The sequence below is a fragment of the Haemorhous mexicanus genome, chromosome 4, assembly GCF_027477595.1.
Source record: "Haemorhous mexicanus isolate bHaeMex1 chromosome 4, bHaeMex1.pri, whole genome shotgun sequence".
NCBI classification, from domain to species: Eukaryota; Metazoa; Chordata; class Aves; order Passeriformes; family Fringillidae; genus Haemorhous; species Haemorhous mexicanus.
The window spans coordinates 75,338,496-75,366,116 of NC_082344.1; the positions used below are offsets into that span (position 1 = coordinate 75,338,496).

Here is a 27,621-nt window from a genome sequence, read left to right on the forward strand (position 1 = left end):
GGCATGGTGACTTTCATCTCACTGAGCACATACAATTGCTGGCAGCAAACTCATAAGAACAGAAAAGAAAAAAAATAATAAAAAGCCCCTCGAGTTCCTCAAGCAGCTTCAAAGCCCAGTGGGGTTTTCCTCACTGCTAAAGGGGACTCAGAGTTCATGGTGCTCATGGAACTCAAGTTGGGCTGCAGGAAAATCCTCCTGCTTCTCAATGCTTGAGGTGCCACCCTCCCCAGCAGTGGGACAGAGGGGATGAGTGGCAGGGATGCACAGAGCACCCCAAAAAAGCCATTACAGCTTCACACCTCCAGCTTCCACCCAAGAGCCTGGACCAGGATGGGATATTTGGTGAGAGGATGTGGCACAAGAGACATTTCAAGGGGTGTGTCAAGCACAGGTACCAGCACAGGGCTGGGTGGGAGAAATGGGGGCAGCAGCTCCTGTCAGGTCCTTGTGGAGAAGGAGAATTCACCAAGAGCACAGAGTCCCCACAGAGCCAGTCTCAGGTTTGAGAGCCCATCCCTTCACACCAACTGCAATTTCAAGGAATTTTTTACTCTGAAATGAGTAAAGCAACAAGTAATGAAAACCAGCAGCACAACCCAACAGTGGGGCTGAGTTACTCTCCCTACTGCCACATTAACCAAACCCAGCTCTTCTAATGCTGATGGCCCAGCACATGTTCTTCAAATTAATCTGGATCAGCAGCATTCCCACCACCTGGAGAAGGGCACAAATAAAGCCCTCAAGGCCTTGAAGAAGCAGCTCAGTAGCTTTATAATGATATTTTTGCATTAAATGCCACAGACTATTGATGGCAGCAGGGATTCAGAGACTCCCACTGAACAGTGACAGAGTCTGACAGCAGAGGGGTTTTTTCCTCCAGCCAAACACCTCCCTTGTCCATGAGAGGGAAGAAAGAATAACCAGCAGGACAAACCATTCCTGAGGTAAAGTATTTCCAGCCAAAAGGGACCTACAATGATCATCTAGTCCAGCTGAGAGATTAGATCTGCCTTTTGAAACCTTTTCTGGACAGGAAAAATCTGTCCCAGAGGGATCTGGAGGTTTGCAGCTTCCTTTTCAGTCTTTACAAGGCAGAAAGGGAAACTTTTAAGCACTTGATACCCAAAGTAAGAAGCCTGAAATCACCTGCAGGTTTACAAAGAAAACTATTCCGTGAAAAAATTCCAGGTAGGCCACGAGTTTTTGCCATGTTTTAGTGCCATGAGGCAGAGGAACAGGAAAGGACCAGTGCAAGGGAATTTTGACTCACTAGCAGGGAAGTTTTCCAAGATTAAGCCAGTTCAACACCAGTCTGGTCATCATCTCCTGGGAGATTATTCTTCCTGCACAAACCAGAAAACCCCAAAGGTTGTCATGTAAAAAACAAGGGGGGGTTTGATGAGTTTTACTCCTTTTTAATAGAGGAGAGCTGGAAGAAAAACAAGTGATTCTTATCTCTGAATTCAGTGTTTCACTATCAGTCCTGTGCCAGAATATGAAATTATTTCCTTGCTCCAGGAAAGATCTCTACATGCAAAGAGGTACAAGACTCCATAATATTTATATTGTATTTATTTCATAGACAGCCCATCCATACTCCCCTTTCCTCATTCTCCACCTGAGGCTGCAGAACTGTAGGAAATATCTTTTAATCCTGTTGCTGCCTCTTACCCCAGTGAGCAGAAACAACTTTTACACTCCAAAATGACCCAACCCAACCATTATTTGCCACGTTGAGAGCTGCAGTTCAGAGCTGTCCACCACCTGCCAGGCTGCAGCTCCTGATTCTGCAGAATTCAGCTGCAATTTCAACTCCTGCTCCCTGTCCTTCTCTTCCAGGCTGTATTCTGGGCTGTCCTGGCTGAAGAGAATGTGCAGACTTCAAAGAGCCACCTACAACAGTGCTGGCACCTTCTCATCCATTGAGATGCTTCTCTCACAGACAGGCTGGCTCCTGGCTGGAAATCCTGAGAAAATAGATAGAAATGACTGGAATTAAAGCAGAGAGTAACTTGAGAGTCATTTCCTTCTCTGGGGAGCTCCCACATGCCCTGCCCTTTCACCAGCCTCAAGTCCCAGGATGTGGCAAGAGATTACACCCAAGGACAGAATAAAACACGTCAGGAGCACAATTCCTTTATCACAGCATTCTGTCCTTCCTTTTTTTGGGGTGGTGCACACCTCCAAGAGCTCAACCAGTTTGAAATATCCCCAAGGATGGGTTTGTGAAAGGAGCCTTGGTGTGATTTCTGAGCTTTCAGCACCAAAGCACCAAAACAAGGGGTTTTCTGAGAAAGGGAATAAAAGCAGTGGCGTAACACCCACCACAGAGCAGCTCAGAATGAAACCAAACATTCTTGGTAGTCCAAGGTCTTTGCTGCCTCCCCCATGAAGAAAACAGATGAGAAAAATAATGCATTTCAAACCCTCTGCAGACCTCCAGTGTCTGAGAAACTGCAGCAGACTGATACGAAGAGAGGCAGCAAGATTCAGCTCAGACTGGCCTGCAATTCCTGTTCCCACAGGAGAATGTATTTCCACCCTGATAAGCTGGGCAGCAGCTTGATTTGGGAGATGTTTTGGTTCCAGAGTGAGAAACAACTCCTCTCTTTGCAGCATTTGCTTCCCCCACGACAGCAGCAGCCTCAGATGATTTTGTCTCTGGGCACTGAAGCCTGCTGGGAACCAGATAAGCAGCCAAAATTAGGGTCAGAGTTGATGTTATTCCACCAACTAATGCCCAGTGCTGTTCAAAGGAGAATCTTTTAATGATCAAGTTTACTGTCAGTCCACACAGCTCTAAGCTTTGGGAAGGAGAGCTCCAAGGATGCCTTTTCCAGAGCAGCCAAAACTGCCCTTCATCCCTGCCAGGACCAACCACACTGATCCACCTTGCCAAAAACTCCTACAGGTACCAGGGAATCGAGGTTTGGGTTGGAAGGGATGGTAAAGCTCATCCCACTATCCCAGGTTTCTCCAAGTCCCATCCAACCTAGCCTGGAATTGGTGATATTTTTGTCTTTATCCACAAACATGCCAAGCCCTCATTCAGCACCTACAAAGTTCTTCCCTAATAAAACATAAAAACATTGAGGTGAGAAGCTGCATTCACATCTTCCTCATTTCCTTGTCCATGCAGATCACTTCAGGCTGGTTGAAGACCCCTCCTCTCCCAGCTCATGGGGGACATGAACTCCATCCCTTCATCACCTTCTCTTCACCTTCTCACACTGAGGCACCCCTGAACTGCTGCCAGAAACAGGGGAGCAAGCAAAGGCAGCATTTGGAAGGAGCAAATCAGGGAGGCTGCTGCCCTGGCACGGTTGTTTTCAGCCTGGAGACACAAAACAGACACTCTCAAAGCTTTTTAATAGAGAGTTTGCCTGCCATTACAAGTATTTATTGATTAGAGACTGAAACACCACAGCAGTTCATTGCCAGCCACCTTCTGGCTCCAGGACTCCCCTCCAGCTTAGTCTGGCTGTTTTCATGCTTGCTACACCTGAACTCTCACAGTCACAATGTTCCCTGCACTCTAAAATGATGCCACTAACACCACTAAGGACCAAAAGTTCATTGTGGCTGTGAGAAATGATATTCACTGTCAAAAATCTGAAAGGTTTATTAAAACCTTATCAAAAATACAGCAGAAGACTGAAGAGAGAAAATATTATGTTGTCAAGAGCAAAGGATTTCCCCACCATGTGCTCATCAACACGATGGAGGTTTCAACTTTTTAACCCTTTAGCTCCTCCCAAAGTTCTGTCCATCAGCTCCTTGTTGTCTGTCCAGTGGTGGAGATCACTTCCTGACATCTTGATTGGAGGTCAGCTGTTGCCATAGTAACAATCCCACCCTCCCAAATGTCCCAAACCCAGGTCACCCTCTGATAACAGCACAAGGGGGGTAAAATATGACTGTAAATCTATAAAACTTCTAACATACATACATACATGATATTTGCCTTTTAATTGTGAGATTGCTCATCACATTACTCATCTGTCACCCCAGGCTGTTTTCATGCTTGCTACACCTGAACTCTCACAGTCACAATGCTCCCTGCACTCTAAAATGATGCCACTAACACCACTAAGGACCAAAATTTCATTGTGGTTGTGAGAAATGATCCTCATTGTCAAAAAAAGTAAAACAGGTTTATTAAAACCCTATCATAAATACAACGGAAGACTGAAAAGAGAAAATATTATGTTGTCAAGAGCAAAGGATTTCCCCACCATGTGCTCATCCACACGATGGAGGTTTCAACTTTTTAACCCTTTAGCCCCTCCCAAAGTTCTGTCCATCAGCTCCTTGTTGTCTGTCCAGTGGTGGAGATCACTTCCTGACATCTTGATTGGAGGTCAGCTGTTGCCATAGTAACAATCCCACCCTCCCAAATGTCCCAAACCCAGGTCACCCTCTGATAACAGCACAAGGGGGGTAAAATATGACTGTAAATCTATAAAACTTCTAACATACATACATACATGATATTTGCCTTTTAATTGTGAGATTGCTCATCACATTACTCATCTGTCACCCCAGGCTGTTTTCATGTTTGCTACACCTGAACTCTCACAGTCACAATGTTCCTTGCACTCTAAAATGATGCTGCAAACACCACTAAGGACCAAAATTTCATTGTGCTCATGTTGGGTGAGTGATGCAAATCCCCCCAGGGCTTCTCTCACCTCCCTGGGCTCGAGGCATTCATTGGGATGGGGATAGTCCAGCCTGGTCCTTGCTGATCAATCAGGTGCTGCTGGTAGTTTTAGCAAGAAGCCCTCACTGAGGGTTTGAGCTGAGTTTGTGACCCAGCTTTGTGTGATTTCACCACCAGCAGCTCTCCCCAGATGTCACATATCTGGTTTCTTTTCCCCAGCAGGAGGAAGGAGAAGGGAATTCTGTCCTGTCAGAGATAGGCTGGTTCTGTCCTAATACCAAAACCAATTCAGGCACAGCCTGAGAGAGTCCCAAAAGTGTTTGGACAACTCTCTCAAGCACAGGGTGGGATTCTTGGGCCAAGAGTTGGACTTTGATGATCTTTGAGTATTGTATTTGCAGGGGTGCCCCATGGCAGGCAGGAATGATGAACTGACTCCATGTTCTCAGAAGGCTGATTTATTATTTTATGATACTATATTATATTAAAGAATACTGAACTAAACTATACTAAAGAATACAGAAAGGATACAGACAGAAGGCTAAAAAGATATTAATGAAAACTCCTGACTCTCTCCAGAGCCCTGACACAGCTTGGCCCTGATTGAACAAAGAGTGAAAACAACTCCCAGCAGAATGCAATGGAACAATCACCTGTGGGTGAACAATCTCCAAACACATTCCACATGAGCACAACACAGGAGAAGCAAATGAGATAAGAATTGTTTTCCTTTTCTCTGAGGGTTCTCAGTTTCTCAGGAGAAAAATCCTGGGCAAAGGGATTTTTCAGAAAATGTGAATGCCACACTTATGGGCCCCTTGCAGCTCAGAATATTCTACAATTCAATGATTGAAATTCTACCCCAAGCAAGGTGAGATCTGACAGCTCTAGAGAGCTCCAAAGTCTTATCCCTTCTTGCCCAAGGAACATCCTGCAGCTCAGGCAAGTCTGGCCCAATTTGTGGTTGATTCCAGCTCATCCCTGCCTGGATCTGGTGTGGGCTGGGACACCAGGCTGCAGCCAGTCTCACTCATTAAAAAGGTTGAAATCACTGAGTGGCAGTGTCCCCATCACACAAAACTCCCTGAGGTGCTGACAGCACCATCCTGGCTGGATTCAAGGTCATTATCTGACTTTCTGAAAGACTAAAAGGTTCACCTGGCACATTTCCTCTGTCGTGATCAGCAACAAGAAATAGAAACTGGGAGGGAAGAGTTGAGCAAGCCCTGTGAAAACCATGAGGAGCAAGATGCAGACAGCTAAAGGCTCAGCCCCTCTCCTTGCAACATCCACCCAGGGTGAGTGTTCCTGGCCACAATTCCCAAACAAACATCCCATTAAGGTTTTGGTTCTGCAGAGAAAGCAAAAGCCTGCAGCACTGTTGGCTGCCAGCCTTTGAACACAGTGGGAGTTACTGGTGATGGGGATGGAGGGGGAAAAAGGGCATCTCAAGAGCCTAAAATCTGTTCCTTCTACTGATCCATACATCTTCTGCATCCCAGAGCCCTGGATTGGATAAAAACTGCCAACAAATACCAATTAAAGAGCTTTTGCAGCTTCCCAGCCTATGGAGGGGCTCCCTAAGGTGCTGCCAGCCTTTGAACACAGTGGGAGTTACTGGGGATGGGTATGGAGAAGGAAAAAGGGCATCTCAAGAGCCTAAAAACTGCTCCTTCCACTGATCCATACATCTTCTCCAGCCCAGACCCCTGGATTGGGTAAAAACTCCCAATAAATATGCATTAAAGAGCTTTTGCAGCTTCCCACTTTTGCAATTCCTGAGGTGTCCTCCAAGGATTTAAAGATCTCTACAGCACATGTGCCCCTCATAGGAGGGCTCACTCATCCTCTGAGGTCATTTCAGCATCTCCAAAAATCCTGCAGCAGGGAGACCTGCTGCTCTGCATTGTGTCATGAGAACAGTTACCTTCTGTTAGATTTTTAAGCAAAAAAAATCTCCATAATATTTCTTTTTTCCCACCTTTGACCATTCTCTTCAGTCTCCTCCCTTGTGCCCTTGGAGATTTTTATTATTTCACGATTTGTAAGGCAGAAACTCCTCCCTGCAGTCTCAGTAACCAAGAGAACCCTCAATCAAAGGGACATCAGATCAGACAAAGCCCTTCAGATCTCCAGCAGCACAAAGAGGATCAGCTGTGGCCTGGAGCAACACAACCTTCACAGGCTATTTCAGGGAGGTTAAGCAAATTTGGCTCAATAACACAAGTTTATGCCCCCTCTCCTCCCTGTAAATCATGCCCCATTCACAACACTGGAGCACAGATTAAAGAAGACAGGGTTGATTAGCACCACAAAACTCTAAAGAGGTTAAATAATTATCCAGTCATTATCCCAGCAGAATACTTGTGGCTAACACGCACAAAAAAAATGAAAAATTCCCAAAGTTTGGTGCTTGGTGAAGCAACAGCACCTCTGCTCCAAAGAGAGGTGATTTGCAGTGATTTCAACCATCTGGAAGAGTTTTTTTCAGAGCAGGCCAGAAGAACAGAGCAAGGAGCTCTGGGGGAAGCAGCTGAGATGCTTTGAAGCAGGTGAAGGTTTCCCTGTCAGAGGGATAGATACAGAGGCATAATTCCAATAAATCAGCCCTGAGAACAGGCTGATGTGGGCTGGGATCAGGGCAGGAAAAGCAAAAATCCCCTCCAGGCTCTACAGTCCCTGCACTTTCCAGCCAGGACTTCCCTGTGCCCTGAGCACACAGTGCCCTCATGGTGGCATTTCCCTTCCCAGGATGGGATGGGAGTGCTGGGAGTGGGATGGGGACACCCCAGCTGGGGTCACCAGGCAGCCCCCAAGATCCAAGAGACCCCAAAGCTGCCAGAACCCCCCTCTTCACAACATTACAGCCCTGGACCAGGGTTTGTTGGCACAGGGAAAGGGGAAAGCAAAGCTCCTCTAGCGGTGTCCCTCAGGGCTGGAAGCTCTCCAGAAGCTCAAGAGCAGCAATTTTTGGGTGGGTTAAATCATTTTTCATGAACAGCTCCCAGCCAGTCCAAACTTCTGAGGGCTGAGGGGATCCCAGGAATGACCAGGAGCATGGAGCATGCTGCAGAACCAGCGAGCTCTGGAGCTATCCAGAGTATCCCAAAATCCCTCCAGCTCCTGCTTCAGCCACCCTGGAGCTCTGCAGGGCAGAAACCTCAGCCCCAGCTGCCCTCCCCACCCCACAGCATCTGACCCCCAGGGTACTCAGCACTGGGACAGAACAGAACATGAGATGGATCCCCAGCACACCAGTCTGGACTTTTCAAGGCACTTTTCATCCTGCTCATACTGGGACAAGCCCTCCTTCTGCTCCTTAGGCTCTCCCATCCCAAGGGGAAGCTGAGAAGGAAAAGCTGAGCAGATTTCCCAGTCTCCAGCCTCACCACTCCAGATCAGGGCTTGTCACCAGTCCTGCCCTCACCACCTCCCCTGGCAGAGCCTGACCATGGCCATGGGACACTCCACCACCTTATCCCAATCCAGAAGTGGGTTTTTCCTTCTCCACCACAGCAGCCCAAGGCTGGGCTCATCAACAGGAGTTTTACAGGGCTCTGGGGCACAGATCCTCCAAAAATATCCAGGAAAGGACCACCATCCCTGAGCAGGAATGTCCCCAAGGTCTGGAAGGAGCTCCAAGGGGAACTCAGCAGCTTCCTGGTCAGGGCAGCTGTTTGTGCTGGCAGCCCCACCTGGGGACACCCCTGCCCTTCACCCCGGCCTGGGGCAATTCCCCACATCCCAGGCCAGCTCCAGGGCCCTGTGTGGGCAGCAGGAACAAAGCTTAAAGGGCATCTGGGAGCATCCCAAAAGCAGCTCATCCTTTCAGCATCTCCTGAGGAAACACCCCAGGGCATCCCCCAGCTCCTGAGCATCAAGAAAAAAGGGTTGGAGGAGATTAGGACAAAGATAAGGCCAAGTTCAAGAAGAGACTAGAACAGGAGCAAAACTCATTCTCTGCACACCCAGCAATGCATCTGGATGATTCTTCCTCCTCTTCCCAATGGCCTGTGGCTCCTTCCGTGCTTGGACAACCCCAGAACCCCCAATCCCATTCCTTTTTGGCCACTGACAGGGGCTATCCCTACCAGGAGCATCAGGGAAGAAACCCACAGCTGAGAACAGCAAATTCCCATTAATCTTCCTGGCTCACGGGGATGGAGGGGAAAGAGGAAGAATAAAAATAAAAAGAAGTTAAGAAGCATGCCCAAGAAATGCTGTCATTTATCACAAAGGAAGGTTGTCTGTGAGGCAGATCCCAATTAAAGGTGTCAGTTTGGAGTGACACAATATTCCCAGCACAAACACATTTAATTCTTGGATATAATCAAGTAGCTGGCAGGGGGAGCAGGCAGCAGGTCCTCAGAGCCTGCTCTTGAGGCTCTGAGCTGAGGTGAGCCCCAGGCACAAAATAACTGCATCTGCTGCTTTTAAACATGGATATTACAGAGTCATGGAATTAATTGGGTTGGAAGGGACCTTAGAGACCATCCACTGCCACCCAGGGACACCTTCACTGGCCCAGGTGGCTCCAAGCCCCATCCAACCTGGCCTTGGGCACTTCCAGGGATCCAGGAGCAGCCACAGCTGCTCTGGGCACCCTGTGCCAGGGCCTCACCAGCCTCAAAGTCAATAATTTTTTTTCAAATTTCTGCTCTAAAGCTGTTCTCTTGCAGAAAGACTCTGTATCCATAATAGACTTTAAGGTGCCTAAAAAAGCAATCTGGGCAAATTTTCCCCCAAGAGTTTCCCAGATCCAAAGAAATCTAAGCAGGTGTGGACAGAACAAAGCACTCTGCAGAAAAAAATCTCTGCAGCTATTTCACCTTCAGTTAAAAATCCCTCTCCACATTTGCCCCAATTTCTGCAGCCTTCAGCCCCAGATCCCAGCCCTGAGCTGGCCTTGGGGAGGTATTTGGGCTTGTGGTGGGGCTGACCCTGACTGGGTGCCAAAGCAGATCTGGCACCACCTCCCCAGCTGGACAAGGCAGAGAAAACACAACAAAAAGCTCAAGGTCGAGAGCAGGGCAGGCAGAGATCCCTTGCTGGTTAAATCCAGGGAAAGCCAGACTCAGTTCAGGGCAGTTTGTTTTATTTATTGCCAATCAAATCAGAGCAGGGCAAGGAGAAGTAAACCCAAATCTTAGAAACACCTTCCCCACAGCCCTTCCTTCTCCCCGGGCTCAGCTGGGTCCACCTTGCAGCCAGCTGGCACTGCTTCCATGGGACATGGGGACAATTCCAGCAGCTTCTCATGGAAGCCACTCCTGTAGCCCTCAACCATGCCAACCCCAGTGCAAGCCTTTCTCTCTTCTGAGGGACACCAGGGTCACAGCACCAACCCTGGGGACAGCCTCACCTCTGCAAGGCTCCTCACCCACCTGCCCTGGCATCTCACTTCTCCAGATGGAGCCAAGGAAGCCACCTGGGTGTTTTCCTCCTGGTGTGCTCCTCTGAGGGAAAGCAGAAGGCTCTTGGGCAACCCAAGAGTGGTTTTTTTTTTTTTGTAGTGGTGGGACCAAGACAGCCTGCTCTGCTCCCTGACTTTATCAGTGACAATGTCCACTATCCTGTGACCCTGGGCAGCTGGGATAAGGACACAGGGATGCTGGGGACCACTGGAACCCCCCTGGGGACCCACAGGGAGCTCAGGATGCAGAGGCCTGGACTAACACCCCCTTCCCTAATAACTGAACCTCAGGAGCAGACCTCATTCCTGATTTTGGGAGCATTACCTCAGCCATGAGTGAGCAGAGCAATGATTTTACCTTCTCACTCCTAAACCCAGCCTTAGGAGAGCTTGGAGAGACCACCAGGGAGTCCCAGAGCTTCTTTTAGGCACACAGAAGAGCTGGTGGACATCAAAATTTTCATTTTAAGGGGAGCCATGGACCTGCACCTGAGTGCTCCAGGCTCTCCACAGTTTGTGCAGAAGTCAACAAGACACCAGAGGCATTAAACATGGTTTTTTTTCCTCTCCATCCACTCTCATCATCAGTGGGGAAAGCAGACTTGTAAATGTTCAGTCTACCATGCAGCACTGTTGATTTTCTAGGAGGTTTCCAGGCAAAACAGGGTGGGTGTTAACTTTTTATAATCCCCTGTTCTGGCCTGAGAGAGGATGAGGACACTGGACATGTGGGACCCCCAGGATCCCCTGGGACCCTCAGGCAGAGCTGGCTTGCAAGGGGACAGGGACCCTGGGCATAGGGGACCCCTGGGATCCCTCAGGAGTCCTGAGGAACCCCAAAATCCAGAGCCACTGGTGCCCATCAGCAGCAAGCACAGGGCACAGAGGCAGAGGTGGCCTGAGGGGACGAGGGGCAGAGACCCTGGGCACGTTTCACATCCCCCTGCCCACTCCATGCTGGCACACAGCCCCTTCCTCAGGGGTGAGCAACACCCAGACAGTGACCAAGGTCATTTCAGAGGGTAGCTGCACTTCAGTGCACTTTGCAGCAAGGTCAAATCATCAAATCCAAACATCTTGAATTTGTCAGAATGGGCTTTGCTACATCAAAGAGACCCCCAGGGAGGGATAAGGATAAGGGAGGGGTACTCTGTGAAACCACTGAGAAAGCCACCACTTAGCAAATGGGTTTTATGGAAAGGCCAGAGTGGGTTTGGGCTGCAGCCTTAACTCTTCCACACAAAGGAGGAGCCCCAGGAGGGGCAGAGGCTCCTTCAGGGGGTCACTGCACAAGAAAGGGAGCCCCAGCAGGACACACAGCACAGCAGGACCTGCTTTGTCCTGCACTGTGGGACTCCTGTTCTGCACATCTGGGGTTGGACTGGGCTCTAGGGTTCTGCTTTTCCTCCTGAAGAGCTTTCTGGAGAGCCAGTGTCAGCACCTCGGCGTGGCTGAGGCGATGCTGGAGGCAGAGGGCTTGTCCAGCTGATGCCTCAGGTTTTGGCTTTTCTGGTTTTAGATTCTGTGCTGCTTTAGTGTGTGGGTCTGGGCTTCACATCAGGGGATGCTGAGCTCTCTGCACAGAGCAGGGAGACAAAATTCCTGCTCCAGCTGGGCACCAAGGACAAATGATCCAAATCTCAGCCCAGGAGCACAAACCCCGTGGGCTGGAGAGAGAAAAACAAGGGTGGGACTGCCTGGGCTAAAGCTGGGATGGGACAATGAACTGCAAGGTGCAAATGGAGCAGAGCTGATCCCAGGGAGAGACCCCATGACCAGGTGTCTATTTTGGGACCATTTTGGTTCATCTTGAGTGCAGCCCTGGCTGGGCTCCTGTGCTGCCCAAGGTGGATCCATTGAGGCCTTTTAATAAATCCCTGCTTTATTCTTTAGCTCTGTCTAACCTCTGTTCTAGGTCAGCCTTCACAGGGCATCACAGCCACGGAGAGGAGGGACCCCGACCACCACACCACCCCCAGCCCAACAAAACAACACCCAGAACAGGTACAGAGCATCAGCTCCTTAGGAAAACACCTCCCAGACCATCAAGTGCAACCTCTGACCATTTGGTTCATGTGGATTTGCTCCTCTCAGCTCTGCCAAATCTCCCCTTGGCCTTGCCCTGACATCTTTTGTTTCCCAGCAAAGCCTCCTGTGAGGTGACACACACACAATTTAAGCCCTTGGGGCCTCCCCAACCTCACACATCATTGTCACAACCCCCTTCTCGTGCCACCCCTGCCTCTCAGGGCTACCTGGCCACCAAACCCCAGCCAAGATCCCTGGGCTAAAACCCCTCTGAAGTGGTCCTGAACTCCTGCCTGGTTGGATTGTGCAGGGATAAGTCTGAGATTGTTTTCACACACCCCCAGTTAAAAGTCTGTCAGATGTAAAGCTGGACTTTTTAGCCAGAAAGAGCCCAAGTTTAAAAAACTCTCAGCTCTGCTATAAATTGCCAAGATGTGTCACAAGGGAGGGAGTCCACAGGGATTAAAACACTCAGTGCCTCAGAAGGAGATGAATTTGTTCTGCAGATGTAACACAGGGTGTTATCCCAGGGGTTAATTTTAGATTTTTAATAGGCAGAAATTACTCACATGGGAGCATTCTTAGAGGGGGATTGCAGACACAGACCTGTCTTGCAATCCAGCATGGCTTTTGCAGTGCTTTAAACTTCAGAAGCTTTAATTCCAAAGAGCTGTTTTGCATTTGAGCTCCAGGATCATTTGGTTGGGAAGAAGCACCAGGGCCAGAGAAGATGGAAGGAATGTTTGAGGCCAGAACATCCAGGGGCATTCATTAATTAACTGAAGGGCCATCAAGATGTGGCAACCACGGACACCTTATCCTTGTTAAACCCATGAAGGGGATGCCCTGCTATGGAAAATTCTTTTAAATTTATCTTTTTAATCCCTCTGGAAGTGGTGACTCCAGCACTGTCCTGAGCAAGCCTTTCAGTGAGGAAATTTTCCTTAATATCCAACCTGAACTTGAGGCCATTTCCTCTCATCCTGTTCCTTGTGAGGAGAGCCTGATCCCCACCTGGCTCCACTCTCCTGTCAGAAATCCATGGGAATTATCCAGTATTAAAGCCCCAAATGTCACATGGGACCTTCCCCCAGTGCCCCTGAAGTGGCCCAGGCAGGTGGCTTTGGTCAGCAGGCTCTTGCTGCCAAGTCTCAGCTCCCCAGAGGCAATTTCAGGGGCCTGAGAGGTTATTTGGAGTCATGGAGATACAGCCTCACCCTGAGGGGGTCCTTCAGCAAAATTACATTTTAAGTGCTCAGATATTACCAGGGTGGCTTTATCAAGGTAATGCCTGGCAACATAAGCAGGTATTAAATTGTTGTGGTTATTTAACATGAGCCTTACTACCACCTCTGTTCCCTGATAACTGAACCTCAGGAGCAGACCTCATTCCTGATTTTGGGAGCATTACCTCAGCCATGAGTGACCAGAGCAATGATTTTACCTTCTCACTCCTAAACCCAACCTTAGGAGAGCTTGGAGAGACCACCAGGGAGTCCCAGAGCTTCTTTCAGGCACACAGAAGAACTGGTGGACATCAAAATTTTCATTTTAAGGGGAACCATGGACCTGCACCTGAGTGCTCCAGGCTCTCCACAGTTTGTGCAGAAGTCAACAAGACACTAGTGGCATTAAACATGTTTTTTTTTCCTCTCCATCCCCTCTCATCATCAGTGGGGAAAGCAGACTTGTAAATAGTTCAGTCTACCATGCAGCACTGTTGATTTTCTAGGAGGTTTCCAGGCAAAACAGGGTGGGTGTTAACTTTTTATAATCCCCTGCTCTGCTTTTGCTAACACTTGGATGGAGAAGACTGTTTAGATTTATTCATAGTAAGACAGCACACACACAATAAAACCAAAAAAACTCTACCACAGATTAATTTTGAAGCTGCCAGTGCCAGATTGGCTCTTGCTTGGACTCTAGGTGCAGCTAAAAATCACATGTATATGGAATTTTTTGTCTGAAATCGTGTTGCAGATGTATTTGAAGCCGCCCTGTCCAACCTTGTATCACCTCAGGAGGAGCTGCTGGGTGACTTCTACAAGGCTTTTCCTTCTCACAATATTGAGGTAAAAAAAACCCAATGATCTTAGGTTGTAGTTACAGTTTTGAAGTTATAATTTTGAAGTGACAGTTTTAGTTACAGGTTTTTGAAGCAGCTTGTGCCTCAGAAGTGAAAAGCAAGGCCAAGCTCTCAGTGCTGCTCTCCAGGACACCTTTCTCAAGGTTCCCCTCAGTTCTTCCACACCAACCTTGTGAGTACAAGCCAAAGCTGCAGTGAAACAGGAGCTCAGCAGCCAAAGGCCCTGGGGGGGTCACAGGGGGTGTGCAGGCAGAGCTGGGCTCCTGCATTGAACATTTAAACTCAGAGCTCATTAAATAAGCATCAGCCCCACCCCACATCTGCCACTGGAACCTCAGTGAGAGCTGCTCTCCAAATTCCCATTTCATGCTGCACGTGGTGGCTCCAAGCAAATAAACTCACACTGCCCTCCAAGACACACAGCCCTGCTGCCTCCCCAGGTGCAGATTTAAATATCAAACCAGCCTGTCCTTTCAGACTCCTCCAAAAACACGTCACTGGCACGTTCCCTCATCTGCAGAGCTGGAGAGACCCAACAGCCCTGGCGTGCTCCTGACATCGGGACGCTCTCCAGCTCGTTTTTATCTGCTCTGAACTTGGAGTCAAGGTCAGGGCTGCACTCACAGACCTTCTCTCCTCCAAGAACCTCTGCTCTGCTCCAGGCAGTGCCAGCATCACCTTCCCCCATCCCTGACAGGAGGCAGAGCTCCAGCATCAACACATCAGGGTCCACCAAACTGCTCATGAGGCATGGGATGGCAACCACGGTGCTGGAGGAGGCTCCAGGGAGAACCTACTGCAGCCTTCCAGGGCCTGAGGGGCTCCAGGAGAGCTGGAGAGGGACATGGGACAAGGGATGGAGGGACAGGACAAGAAGGTATTGTCCTATATGGTCAAAGTGGCCTTATATTGAAGGAAGAAAGGTGTGGATGGAATATTAGGAATGAATTCTTCCCTGTGAGGGTGGGGAGACTCCCCTGCACATGAAGGAGCCCTTTCTGCCCACCCAGGTGAGGAAAGTCTCTCCAAGGCAATGCTCTGGGGATTTCCCTGAGAGGGAAGAATTCAGAGGATTCCAAACTCCAAACTGCTCATGGGGCATGGGATGGCAACCACGGTGCTGGAGGAGGCTCCAGGGAGAACCTACTGCAGCCTTCCAGGGCCTGAGGGGCTCCAGGAGAGCTGGAGAGGGACATGGGACAAGGGATGGAGGGACAGGACAAGGAGGAAGGTTTTGAAGGAAGAAAGGTTTTGATGGGATATTGGGAGTAAATTCTTCCCTGTGAGGGTGCTGAGCCCTGGCACAGGGTGCCCAGAGAAGCTGTGGCTGCCCCTGGATCCCTGGAAGTGCCCAAGGCCAGGTTGGATGGGCTTGGAGCCACCTGGGACAGTGGAAGGTGTCCCTGCCATGGCAGGGGGTGGCACTGGGTGATTTTTAAGGTCCTTTCCAAGCCAAAACATTCCGTGGTTCTGTGATAGGATTTGGTTTCTTGCTGATGGATTTGCAGAGCCCTCACCTACGGGTTTTTTTTTTGAGATGAAAGCAAAGTTACTCCTATTTCTAAGCAGTTGGGTTTTCCTAAGAGCCTCAGCTTTCAACAGCTCTGGTTTCAGGGGCAGGTATTGCTGACAAACACCATCCCAGCTCCTAAAGCAGCTGGAATACATCAGGGGCATCATAATTAAAAAGCCTCTCAGGTGAGGTGTTTGTGTAGCTAGAAGAAGACACCATAAAGAGATGCCTGTATATATATATTTTTTCAAAAAATCTAGATAAATAAACAATCCACCACCCACAAAGTGGAAACTGCAGAAGGCAAAAGGATCTCTTAGGGAGCAAAATATGGGAAATTCTTGGCCCAGAGGGCACCCTGGGAGAGCTGAACAGGAGGGCTGGGGTCATTTGGTGATGCAGAATGCACCACATTTAGATTAAACCATGCCAAGCTCAGGTTGAAAGTCAGCTCCACACTTCAGAGGCAGATTTTTAGCTCTGCAGGGAAGTGACAATTTACTGATGTGTCTGTCAGCATGAAAAGAGCTGAAATCCTACTTCCAGCTAATAGCAACTGGAGGAAAAAGCAGAGGGACTCACAGGACTAAAGAACCTTCTCAAAAATAATCCGTGGGAATAAGGAGCACTTGAGATGGGTAAAGCATCCACAGGAGGAATTAATGATGAACCTGGCTCTCAGCTTGGTAGAGCAGCTGAAAAATCCAGTGTTTTCAGAGAGGGCAAGGGATTACCCAAGCTAACAAGTCATCAGTATCAGCTGAGGAAAGGGGGTAAAGGCATGGCAGTGGAGACAAAACAAACACAAAATGTGCAATCACAGAATTAATATTCAGATTTTCCTTCCTTCAGTGGAAAGGAGCTGTCACCCACAAATGCACAGTGCTGAGGATGGAATTTAAAATCTCCTTTTCCCCTCTACCAGAGCAGGTTTGCTTTAAAAATTTTTGCTTATTTAAAACCAGCTTGAGCAAGACTGATATCACCCTCACAGAACTTGTATTTATCTTTGTATTTTGCTAATTCTGATCTGCTAGGAAAGGATCCACACATCCTTTCCCTACAAACCATCTCTCAGCCTCTGGTACACCATGTACTATTTAATATACCCACAGAGATGAGTGAGGCAAAAGCTCCAGCTGAAAATTACTCAAGGAACAGTGGTGTTAATAGAAACCTGCCTGGGGGAATTAATGCTCATCATGCCAACCTTCCTGTGCCTGCCTGGATTGGTCTCCTTCCTGGATATCTGTGTCACACTTGGGCTGCATAACTCCCTGCCAGACCTCCATCTTGTACTATTTTAAGTAATAAATGACTCAAATACCAAAAAGCATCACTTTCTTTTTCTTTTTTTTTTTTTTTTTTTTTTTTGCCAGTAGCCAGAAGTCTTATTTCCCACTAGTTACAGCAGGATTTAATGCACACTTAGTGCTTTTGAGAGATAAAGTGTTATTTAAGTGTCATCATAAAGTACTCATGGAGAAAAGGCAGTTTAAAAAAAAAAAAAATCAAAGATAATTCAGCAGGGAAGATAGTTTAAGCTTTTCATAAAGGAAGGGTCTCACTTCCAAATGCTTTTCCAGCAGAGGTTCCTTCTCTGGGCTGTTTTCATCTCCTGATCATCAAGATGGGAGTCACACACACATTTAAATAAGATATGGTGGGGGGCACTACTATGGCTTGTCAGAGCTCTTCAGGGAACCTAGATCATCCTCATTACCAGAAACAAACCAAAAAATTGTCAGAAACAAGTATTTATTCCTTCAGAGTTACCCTCATCCAGGTTCACTGTTTCTCTGCTCTGCATGAACAAAATGATTAAATAAAAATCAGCACCTGAATTCTGTTGCTGACAGAAATTCAGTGCTCCAAACTTCTCTGAAATCTGTGATTTAAAGGTAATTCTTGCACTGTCTGGTCAACTTTTAGGCCCTGAAGAGCATTTTCAGTAGACAAGAACTGGTCTCCTCCCCTTCATGTGGAGTCTGTAAGGGAAATACTCAACTCTTCCAGCACAGAAGTTGAAGCCTTTCTAGGTTTTTAGAGGTAACAGCAAAAAAAAAAATCCTGGAAACCCAACCAGCTTCAGGAGTCCAGGATGTCCTGTCAGCCTTTGAAAGTCAGAGTAGATTTAAAAAAATTAAATAAAAATAAATCTGACCAATCCTAGCCAGCTATCACCAGCCTCTGATGACAAATGGAAATACTGTGGCTTTGAGGAAATGCCATTTTCTTATCTTTTCTCCTGCTGGCTCCTCCATCCCTCACCAACAGCAGCAGAGAGATGGTCATGATGAAATCCAAAATAAAGAGTGGTTTGGGGTTTTTTTTTTAAGGAATTTCAGTCCTAAATGTGTGAGGGATACTTGGAACAGCCATGGCATGGATGTGCTCATTCCTACCCTTTCTTGGTGCCTTTCCAAACTCACTCTGGAAGTCCTGCAGAGAAAATCTCATTCAGCAGGGACCTGGGGAGGACTAAGACCTGGAATTTGGGGAAGAACAAGCCTTGGGATTTGGAGAAGACCAAGCCTTGGGATTTGGAGAAGACCAAGCCTTGGGATTTGGAGAAGACCAAGACCTGGGATTTGGGGAAGACCAAGACCTGGAATTTGGGGAAGACCAAGACCTGGGATTTGGGGAAGACCAAGACCTAGGATTTGGGGAAGACCAAGACCTGGAATTTAGGGAAGACCAAGACCCAGCCTTGGCATTTGGGGAGGACCACGACTTGGGATTTGGGGAAGACCAAGACCCAGCCTTGGGATTTGGGGAAGAAAGACCAAGCCTTGGCATTTGGGGAAGACCAAGACCTGGGATTTGGGGAAGACCAAGACCTGGGATTTGGGGAAGACCAAGACCTGGGATTTGGGGAAGACCAAGACCCAGCCTTGGCATTTGGGGAGGACCACGACCTGGGATTTGGGGAAGACCAAGCCAAGCCTTGGCATTTGGGGAAGACCAAGCCCTGGGATTTGGGGAAGATTAAAGTGGTGGAAGTGGCTGCTCCAGGCTGAACCTGTGTCACACCTGAGCCAGCCATGTGCTCCTCCAGCTGCAGGGCTGTTTTATAAGAGTGACTGAGCAGAAGTGGCGATTTTTCTTATTAATGCCATTTCTGGTTACCATGGAGCTCTGCTGGGAGTTCAGAGCTGCTCACCCACGCCAGGCACTGAGGAACATTATTACAGGCAAGACCCTTCAAGGACTTTTCAGGAAGATCATTCAGCCCACCCAAAATGCCAATTTAAAGTTTTCAACTGGAATTTGAAGTGACCACTCGTGGGGTGGAAAGAGGGGGAGGAAGCTGGTGGAGAACTGGGTTCACCCCAGGCTGAATATTTAACTCAGCTGCTTTTTAAGGCTCAGAGAATGAGGAATCTGGACAGTAGAGGAAGGCAAAATAATTAATGGTGCCCTGTGCAGGGCCAGGAGTCACTGGATGATCCTTTTGGGACCCTTTCAACTCAGAATATTCTGTAGTTCTATGATCATCCAGCATAATTCAGGAAAAGTTATCCAGAGGTGCTGTTCAGAAAGGATTATTCACAGGGCAGCAGCTCCCAGTGAGGAAGCAGGAGGGCAGAAACCCTGGCAGAGAAGAGAAACCTGGGCAGGGGCTTCTCATATTCCAATATCAGAGATGTGACATTAGAAGATGAACCCGTGGTGGAGCGTCACAATTATTATTTCTTCCTTCTTTCCCATCCAGGATGAAGGATGGCAGGAATCCCCCCGTGCTTGTGGGGCTTTTGGACTGCAGGAACTACAGAAGTCCTACAGCCCTTACACAAATCACACAAATTCATGGAAAATAAAACAAGTCACAGGATGGTTTGGGTTGGAAAGGACCTTAAAGAGTGTCTAGTTCCAACCCCCTGCCCTGGGCAGGGACACCTCTCACCTGCCCAGGTTACCCCATCCAGCCTGGGCTTGAACACTTCAGGGATGGGGAGTCCACAACCCCTCAGGGCAACCTGTGCCAGGGGCTCATAAGGGAGAATTCCTCCCCATATCCAATCCAAACCTACTTTCCTTCAGTTAAAGCTGTTCCCCCTTGTCCTGTCACTCCATGCCATTGTAAAAGTCTCTCCCCTGCCCTCCTGGAGCCTTCTAACACCTTGTGGAACCCTTCAAAAACTATCAAAACCCACTGTGAAGCCTCAAGCAGCAGATCATAACCTGAGCTGCCAGGCAGAAAAAAAAATCCTCTAGTCCCATAATTGGATAATAAATAATAAAAAAAATAAAAGTATATCAAATAAAAGAAAAATTAAAAATAATAATAAAACATAATTGGATAAAAATAATCCCATAATCCCTCTGCATCTCTTTTTCTACTCCAAACCCCCAAAACTGGGAGGACACAGCCCTCTTCCAACAGGCTAATTCACACACAAGCTCTTGTGCTGGCTGTCCCACCCCTGCCAGACTGGAAATCACCACTAACCTCTCCCAGGAAACATCTCCATGGCAGGGCACTGGCTGGAGTGGGTCAGAGGGACACTCTGAGACTGCTGGTGGCAGAGACGCCAAGGAGCAAGTCTTGAGATCCCAGCCACAGGTGCAGCATTGATAAAACCTCATTCAAAGCACTGAGGTCTGTCACATTCACATTTTCTGAAAAATCCCTTCATCCAGGATTCTTCTCCTGGGCAGCTGAGAAGCCTCAGAGAAAAGGAAAACAATTCTTATCTCATTTGCTTCTCCTGTGCTGTGCTCATGTGGAATGTGTTTGGAGATTGTTCACCCACAGGTGATTGTTCCAGTGCATTCTGCTGGGAGTTGTTTTCACTCTTTGGCCAATCAGGGCCAAGCTGTGTCAGGGCTCTGGAGAGAGTCAGGAGTTTTCATTATTATCTTTTTAGCATTCTGTCAGTATCCTTTCTGTATAGTTTAGTATAGCATTCTTTAATAGAATATAGTACCATAAAATAATGAATTAGCCTTCTGAGAACACGGAGTCAGATTCATCACTCCTTCCAACGTTGAGGAACCCTGCAAACACAATAGAGGTCAGCCAACTCCAGCCTTCCATTGAAAGAATCACCAGATCAACACCAGGCTTATTCCTTACCATACAGACAGTAGGGGATGAAGTCTTTAAAAAGCTGTTGAATCACACCCATTCTTAAAAATAAATTGATTTTTAAGAGGCATGCTGCTTTAGAGATACGTATTCCTCATTGTCCTAATGACAGAGCTGGCTGAGGGCAGCCCTTTGGAGGCTGAGCTGGGGCTGCTGTCGTGCTGGTTCAGCAGGGTGGTGTGGCAGAGGAAGTTCTCCAGCAGACAATGTTCTCTCAGGGTCTGATTGTGGAGCTGAGGCAGGGCCACATGGCCCGTGGCCCCTGAAAGGCACAGAATGGCTTCCATTCCTCCTTTGTGCTGTTGTGGTGGAGTGGAGAACAACTGGGATGTTTAAAGGGGATTTTGTAGGGTCTGGGGAGGTCTGGAGCCTGGCAAGCCTGAATTCATTCCATCCTTCACATCCTTACAGGAGCTCAGCAGGACTTGAGTTATTTTTTAAGGCTATTTTTTAAAAGAGATACCCTTCCTTCCAAGAGTGCATCTCCAGGCAGGGTTATCAAGGCTGCCTGACTCTCCCCAGCTCTGCTTTCAGTTGGTTATAAATCCATCAAGCCCTGGCTGTTCAGGGTAGGAGTTTGCATGCTAGGCTGGGTCTGCCTGGGGCACAGTTCTCTTGGAACATGTGAATCCAACTGCTTCTCAGAAAGCAGCATGGGAATAAACACATTGTTTTGTTCAATTTCTGGTGGCTTTTTCCATTTTTTTCCCGTAGAGCCTTGGACCCATGATTTAGAACAAGGGCTTTAATGAGCGAGGGACAAGCTTTTTGTGTCAAATTTCATTTTTGTCATCACCAAAAATCCAGGCAAATTATAAGCCTTTTGAGAGGAGGAGAAAAAGCAACTAAATTGCATATGCTCAACAGCCCTTAGAGTTCAGGATTTAAAACTCAAGGGTTTTGGCTTTGCTGAGGAAAATTGGAAGCAGGTATGGGGCAACGAACAGGAGGCAGTGAAAAAGTCGAGGAAATGTGCAACAGCAGGGGAGACACCAGGAAAATTGGTGACTGGAGGAGATTCAAAACCCAGGTTTGAAGGCAACAGGGCCAAAGCTGTCACCGACATGTTCTATGAAAAATCCTTTCCTTAGGATTTTTTCCTCCTGAGAAGCTGAGAGGCCTCAGGAACAAAATGCAAACGATTCTTATCTGCTGCTGTGGAATGCACCAGGTGGATCTGGGATTGGTCTCATCTGGTTGTTTCTATTTAATGGCCAATCCCAGTCCAGCTGTCCAGACTGTCTCAGTCAGTCCCAAACCTTTGTGATTCATTCCTTTTCTATCCTTAGCCAGCCTTCTGCTGAAATCCTTTCTTCTATTCTTTTAGTATAGTTTTAGTATAATATATATCATAAAATAATAAATCAGCCTTCTGAACATGGAGTCAACTTTCTCATCTCTTCCCTCATCCTGGGACCCCTGTGAGCACCATCACATAAAGCAAGTTGGGAAGAAGAAGGGACAACATCAAGAGAAAGGTGCCAAGAAGTCTCCACTGGCTCCAACATAAAGCACAAAATCATGGAATGGTTTGGGTTGGAAAGGACCTTAAAGATCATCTCTTGCATCATGTTTCCAACCCTCTGCCATCGTCAGGGACTCTTTCCACTAAACCAGGTTCCTCAAGCCAACATTCTACAGGATGTGTGGGGTTTCATCCTTTCTCCAGCAGTGACAAGAGCCATTTCCCAAAATCTGTTCTGTGTGTCCCATTCAGCTCTGGCAAAGCTTTGCAGTCTGAGCCTGGAGCTTTGCTGCTGGTTGTTTGAGGGCTGTTTTAAGCAGCAGGATCTGCCCAGCAGCCCTGCAAACATAACCCTGCTGCTGGGCAGCCCCACCACCAGAGGCACAGAGCAGCACTTTCCCAGTAGCAGACAGGAATTAGCAAGTTTTTTCTGATTTGGGGAGTGAAAGAGTGCCAGTCAGTGTTTAATTATTGCCCCATAAAACATCCAGCTTCAGTTCCATTCTTCTGGGCTGCCCAGCACTGCTTTGGTGGCCTTCAACCATCTGGCACCAAGTTGGGTGTTGGGCCTTGTGCTGGAGGCAAAGGGATCCAAAACTGTGGCCTTTGTGAAGCCCTGCCCAACGTTTGTCTAACCTTGGATCTGAGGATTAGCCAGTTTTCCTTTGTGCTTTGGGACAGGGGTGGAAAAGCATGGGGTAAAGGCAGCAGCAGATGGTTCTGCCCCCACAGGAATAAACTGCTGCAGAGATTTCCTGTTGGACTGGGTCCAGAGGAGACACCAGCCTGATTTGAGGGCTGCATCACCTCTGCTGTGAGGGAAGGCTGAGAGAATTGGGATTGTCCAGCCAGAGAAGAGAAGGCTTTGGGGTGACCTGATTGTGGCCTTTCAGTACCTGAAGGGGCTCCAAGAAAGATGGAGAAAGACTATTGACAAGGGTGACAGAGAAGGGGAAATGGATTCACATGCCAGAGGGCAGGGTTGGATGGGGTATTGGGAAGAAATCCTTCCCTGTGAGGGTGGGGAAGCCCTGGCACAGGGTGCCCAGAGAAGCAACCTGGAAGTGTTCACCATCCTTGGAAGTGTCCAAGGCCAGGTTGGACAGGGCTTGGAACAACCTGGTCTGTGGAAGGTGTCCCTGCCCATGGCAGGGGGTGGAATGGGATGATCTTTAGGGTCCATTCCAAACCATTCCACAATTTCCACATTTTTCAATATTCCACATTCCAGAATTTTCCCTCTAGCGAGGGGTTCTACACTGGGCTAAGACTTAAACAGTTGTGCACCAGCAGGGGTTAGAAAGGTTATAAAACACAAATCCCCAGTTCAAATCCTGCCCATCTCATGTCCAGAACCTGCAGATGGAGGTGGCACCTCCAGTTCTAAGATTGCAACACCACAGGCACAAGTTTCAAGTACTTGATCCCTGGTGGGGTAGAGGCTGTAGGAAAAGTCAGAACTCTGATCTCATCCTCTTCCTTCACAGGAGCTTCAAACAGAATCTGGTAACACTCAGCTCATTTCATGCTTCAAATGAGCCTCTGCTAATGTAGCTGCAGGGGCTGGACTGGAGTATTTGAGAACTCCACCATTTGCTGGTGGGAGCAAAGGATTCCTGCTTCTAATCAGGGGCAGAGCAGAGCTCTAAAGCCCAAAATCTCCTCAGGACCAAGGCTTACACACCACCTCTTTTCCTTCAGTTTATTCGCTCTCACTTTTGAGCTGGAAACAAAAGACTTTTGTCAAGTGTTCCGAGGTTTGTTAGAAGCCTAAGCAACTAGAAGTACACCTTGTGGAAAAGTTAACTTCAGATCTGACCCCAGCAGCCTTTCCTTCCCCTTTTGTCAGCCCACACTTTTAGGAAGATCACTTTTATATGCTTTTGTCTTGTTTTTCTAGCCCCTGCCAGCTTTCCATACACACAAAGTTTATCATCTCTTGTTCAGGGTACAATAAAGGCATATGAGAGCATCTAAAAATGAGGTAGAAATGGATCTATTACATTGCTTTATTCAATTTATGGCTTGCAGGGAAAGGTAATGAGGCCTGAAGAGAAATAGATAGAACAGGAGTCTACCCCTAAAAGTTACCCCTCACAGTTCAGTTTCACATTTGCAATTCCACAGCACTTGGTGTCTATTTACTGAGACCAAAAAAAAAAAAAAAACCACTAAAAAAAAAAAAAAAACCACAAAAAAAAACCACCAAACACCCAAGCTTGTTTACAAGGGGATAGGTTTCATAAAAATGAGATTTTTTTGGATCCCCAGCCTGGGTAGAATCCTGATTAGCAATTCCACAGTCCTGCTGTGCTGAAGACAGCTGTACTTTTGGTACGAGGCAGGTTAACAGCCTTTCTCCCAGTCACTGTCAAGCCAAGTGCTTGTTAGTGGTCTCAGCTCTGTCCCAAATATGTCAAACAGCTTCCACTTGCTCTGCCACATGGCCCTTACAACAACTGCTGGGCACAGCAAATCCCTTTAAAAACACTCCTCGTGGGTCTGAAGGTAGCAAGGAGAGCAGCAGCAAGGTGAAAAGGACACGCTCTGAAGCTGATGAGAACAAGGCAGGGAATGTGTCTCATCCACCCAGGGTGATCCCTGGGCTTTCCAACCAAAAACAAGTTGAGGAACAAGTCAACACCAATATTGGGGGAGGTTCAACCTTCAGCTCAGCCTGTTCCTGGATTTCCACTTGGCTCTGTCTTGGGCTCATCCCTTTTCTCCCAGCTCTTACACAAGCTGGCTGCATCCTGCTTTCCTGGAGTGACAGAAACGTGGCTGTGTCTCCACCAAAACATCCTTTTTCCTGTAACCCCATATCCATAAATGCACTTACACAACTGCTTTGCATGCTCCAAGGTCAGGGTGAGCAAGTTTTTTAGGGGATTGCATTCCCATCTCATATCAACATCCATGGGCTGTGGACCAGCTTTGCTCTTCTGTCACAGAATCCCAGAGTGGTTTGGGCTAGAAGGGACCTTAAATCCCATCTCATTCCACCCCCTGCCATGGGCAGGGACACCTTCCAGTGTCCCAGGGTGCTCCAAACCCTGTCCAGCCTGGCCTTGGACACTTCCAGGGATCCAGGGGCAGCCACAGCTTCTCTGCCAGGGCCTCAGCACCTTCACAGGGAAGGATTTTTTTCCTCTTATCTCATCTAAACCTTCTCTCAGCTTGAACCTATTGCCTCTTGTCCTGTCACATACCATCATTCATCAGGAAATGCTCCAGCCAAAGGAAAAACTTTACAGAATGAAGGAGTTTGGCAGAGTAGAAGTTTAATACAATCACACTCCCTCCAGCAAATATTATCTAATATCACCACAACACTCTGAACAAGGAAAGGGCGACTTCCAACCCTTCCCATTTCCAGGGAGTTGGGAAGAGGAGATTGGATAATCCAAGCTGGACAGTCTGGTATTTGAGAGTGGCATTGGATAAACAAGTATTTCCTTGAGAAGAGAGGCTGTGGACTCCCCATCCCTGGAGGAGGCAGGTTGGATGGGGCTTGAAACAACCTGGGATAGGGCAAGGTGTCCCTGCCCATGGCAGGGAGCTGGAATGAGATGATCTTTAAGACCCCTTCCAACCCAAACCATTCCATGATTCTATTTACCACTTGTGGGGTAGAGGCTGTAGGAAAAGCCAAAACTTTATTAATTTAATACATTTATTATTTAATTATTAATTTATTATAATGATAGTAATATATATGTCGAGTGTTATTAATATAGTATAATTATAATAATGCATAATATATTAATTATTATTGTAATTATATTTATAATTATTTTAACATAATTTAAGACTCAAATTTATCCCGTGGGGATTCCAAGCCCCAGGTGGATCCCTCAGCACCCACTGGGCTGCAAGGAGACTCCTGCAGCAGGAATGCTGATCAGCAATTCCCTTTTCCTTGTAGCCTTGCACGAGGCTTTGGGCTCCCCTGTCAGCCCTGGCTCGCTGCAGGAAGGACTCACGTGGCACCATTACATAAACCCACCTTCCTCCAGGGGGAAAAGCAGCTGGGAGCAGCTCCTCCATCCTTATTATCCTGCTTCAAACAGCCAGTGCAGAGCCCACGGGAGATCTCAGAGAGACAAGATCTGCTGGGGGCTCCATCAGCTTTGATTCTTCCAGCTCCTGGAGCACACAAATCCAGGGGAGCATTTCTGAGGATGAAGCACCTCGTTCAGTCACAGCAGCAGCTCAGGAAGACTCTGAGATTTGTTTTTGTTTCAGTTCCAAGTGAAAGGCATCCCCAGGCTGAGCGAGCTGCCAGCCCCAAGCCTGCAGAGAACACAGAGCAGCCATTCCAGCTCTGCTGCACGGGGCAGCCCCATGCTGGCTGGTGAGTAAAAACTCATTCCTCAGCTCCCTGAGCTGGGGAGAGGCTGCCAGGGGGCTGATGGGGCCAAACCCTCGTGTCCAAGGGAAGAATGGCTCGTTTGAGGGGGATCTATAACAGCAAGAACACAGGAATCCAGAGATTAATAAACCAACAGCCTCCAGTGTTAGCCCAAGGATCATTTTGCACAGGCAGGCATGCAAAGATATCAATTTCAAGCATGTTTGTTTTGATGTGTGGAGGCTCTGACTATTCCAGATCCCAGCCCAATCCTTTCCTGCAAATCCTTATCACAATAGCAGCAGACACAGACATGTTGGTGCTGGTGGGACTGGACCAGCAGCAGTGCTCTGGAGCAGAAGGAAACTGCAGCTGAACCCATGGCCCATGATGGGCAGAAAAGGGAAATCTGGGCACTGTAGCAGTAGGGACAAACACTGGGAGAAACTCTGCAACACTGAAAGGAAAAGCCCAGCACTCACTTCTTTGCCTTTAGCTGATTTAGTCAGGTGATTCAGCCACCTGGCTTGGTAAAAAAACCAACTCAAAATAGTCTTAGGGACAGCTTGAACAGACAAGGCCTTGTCCAGCTGTTCTGATCTAGGGTGTGTTCCTCAGCATGCCAGAAGCCACCTCTGACAGACTCACTTTGAACCACCACTGAAGAGGCAGATAGATCCAATTTGGGATGCAAACACATCCATGCCTGCTCCCAGACCTGGAGCAAGGATTCCTGTTTGACTTCCTAACAGAAAATAAGCACAAGCACACCTTGACAGAAAGGGGTCCAAACTTCTTGCTAGGACTAGAACAAAACTTTTGCCTAACGCTGATGAAATCCTCCTGAGACATCAGACACAGACACTTCTCCTTGAAATCAGTGTCTGTCAGAAATCAGAGCCACCACCAGCTTAGGAAACAAGGGAGGGCCAGGCCAGAGTTGCCACATTAATGAGCCTGACCACATCCAAAGGAATCCAGGAAATCACCCAAGGAGTCTTCTGCTC

The 27,621-nt window shown here is 47.9% G+C and overlaps 1 long non-coding RNA gene across 1 annotated transcript; it reads right to left on the minus strand.

Annotated features, from left to right (window-relative positions):
- Nucleotides 1–1,560: 1,560 nt before the first annotated feature.
- On the minus strand, nucleotides 1,561–26,654 carry LOC132326966 (uncharacterized). Its single transcript, XR_009486390.1, has 2 exons — nucleotides 26,270–26,654; nucleotides 1,561–1,970 (listed from the first exon to the last, which is right to left on the minus strand). It is a non-coding gene; the product is annotated as an uncharacterized LOC132326966 (long non-coding RNA).
- Nucleotides 26,655–27,621: the final 967 nt, after the last annotated feature.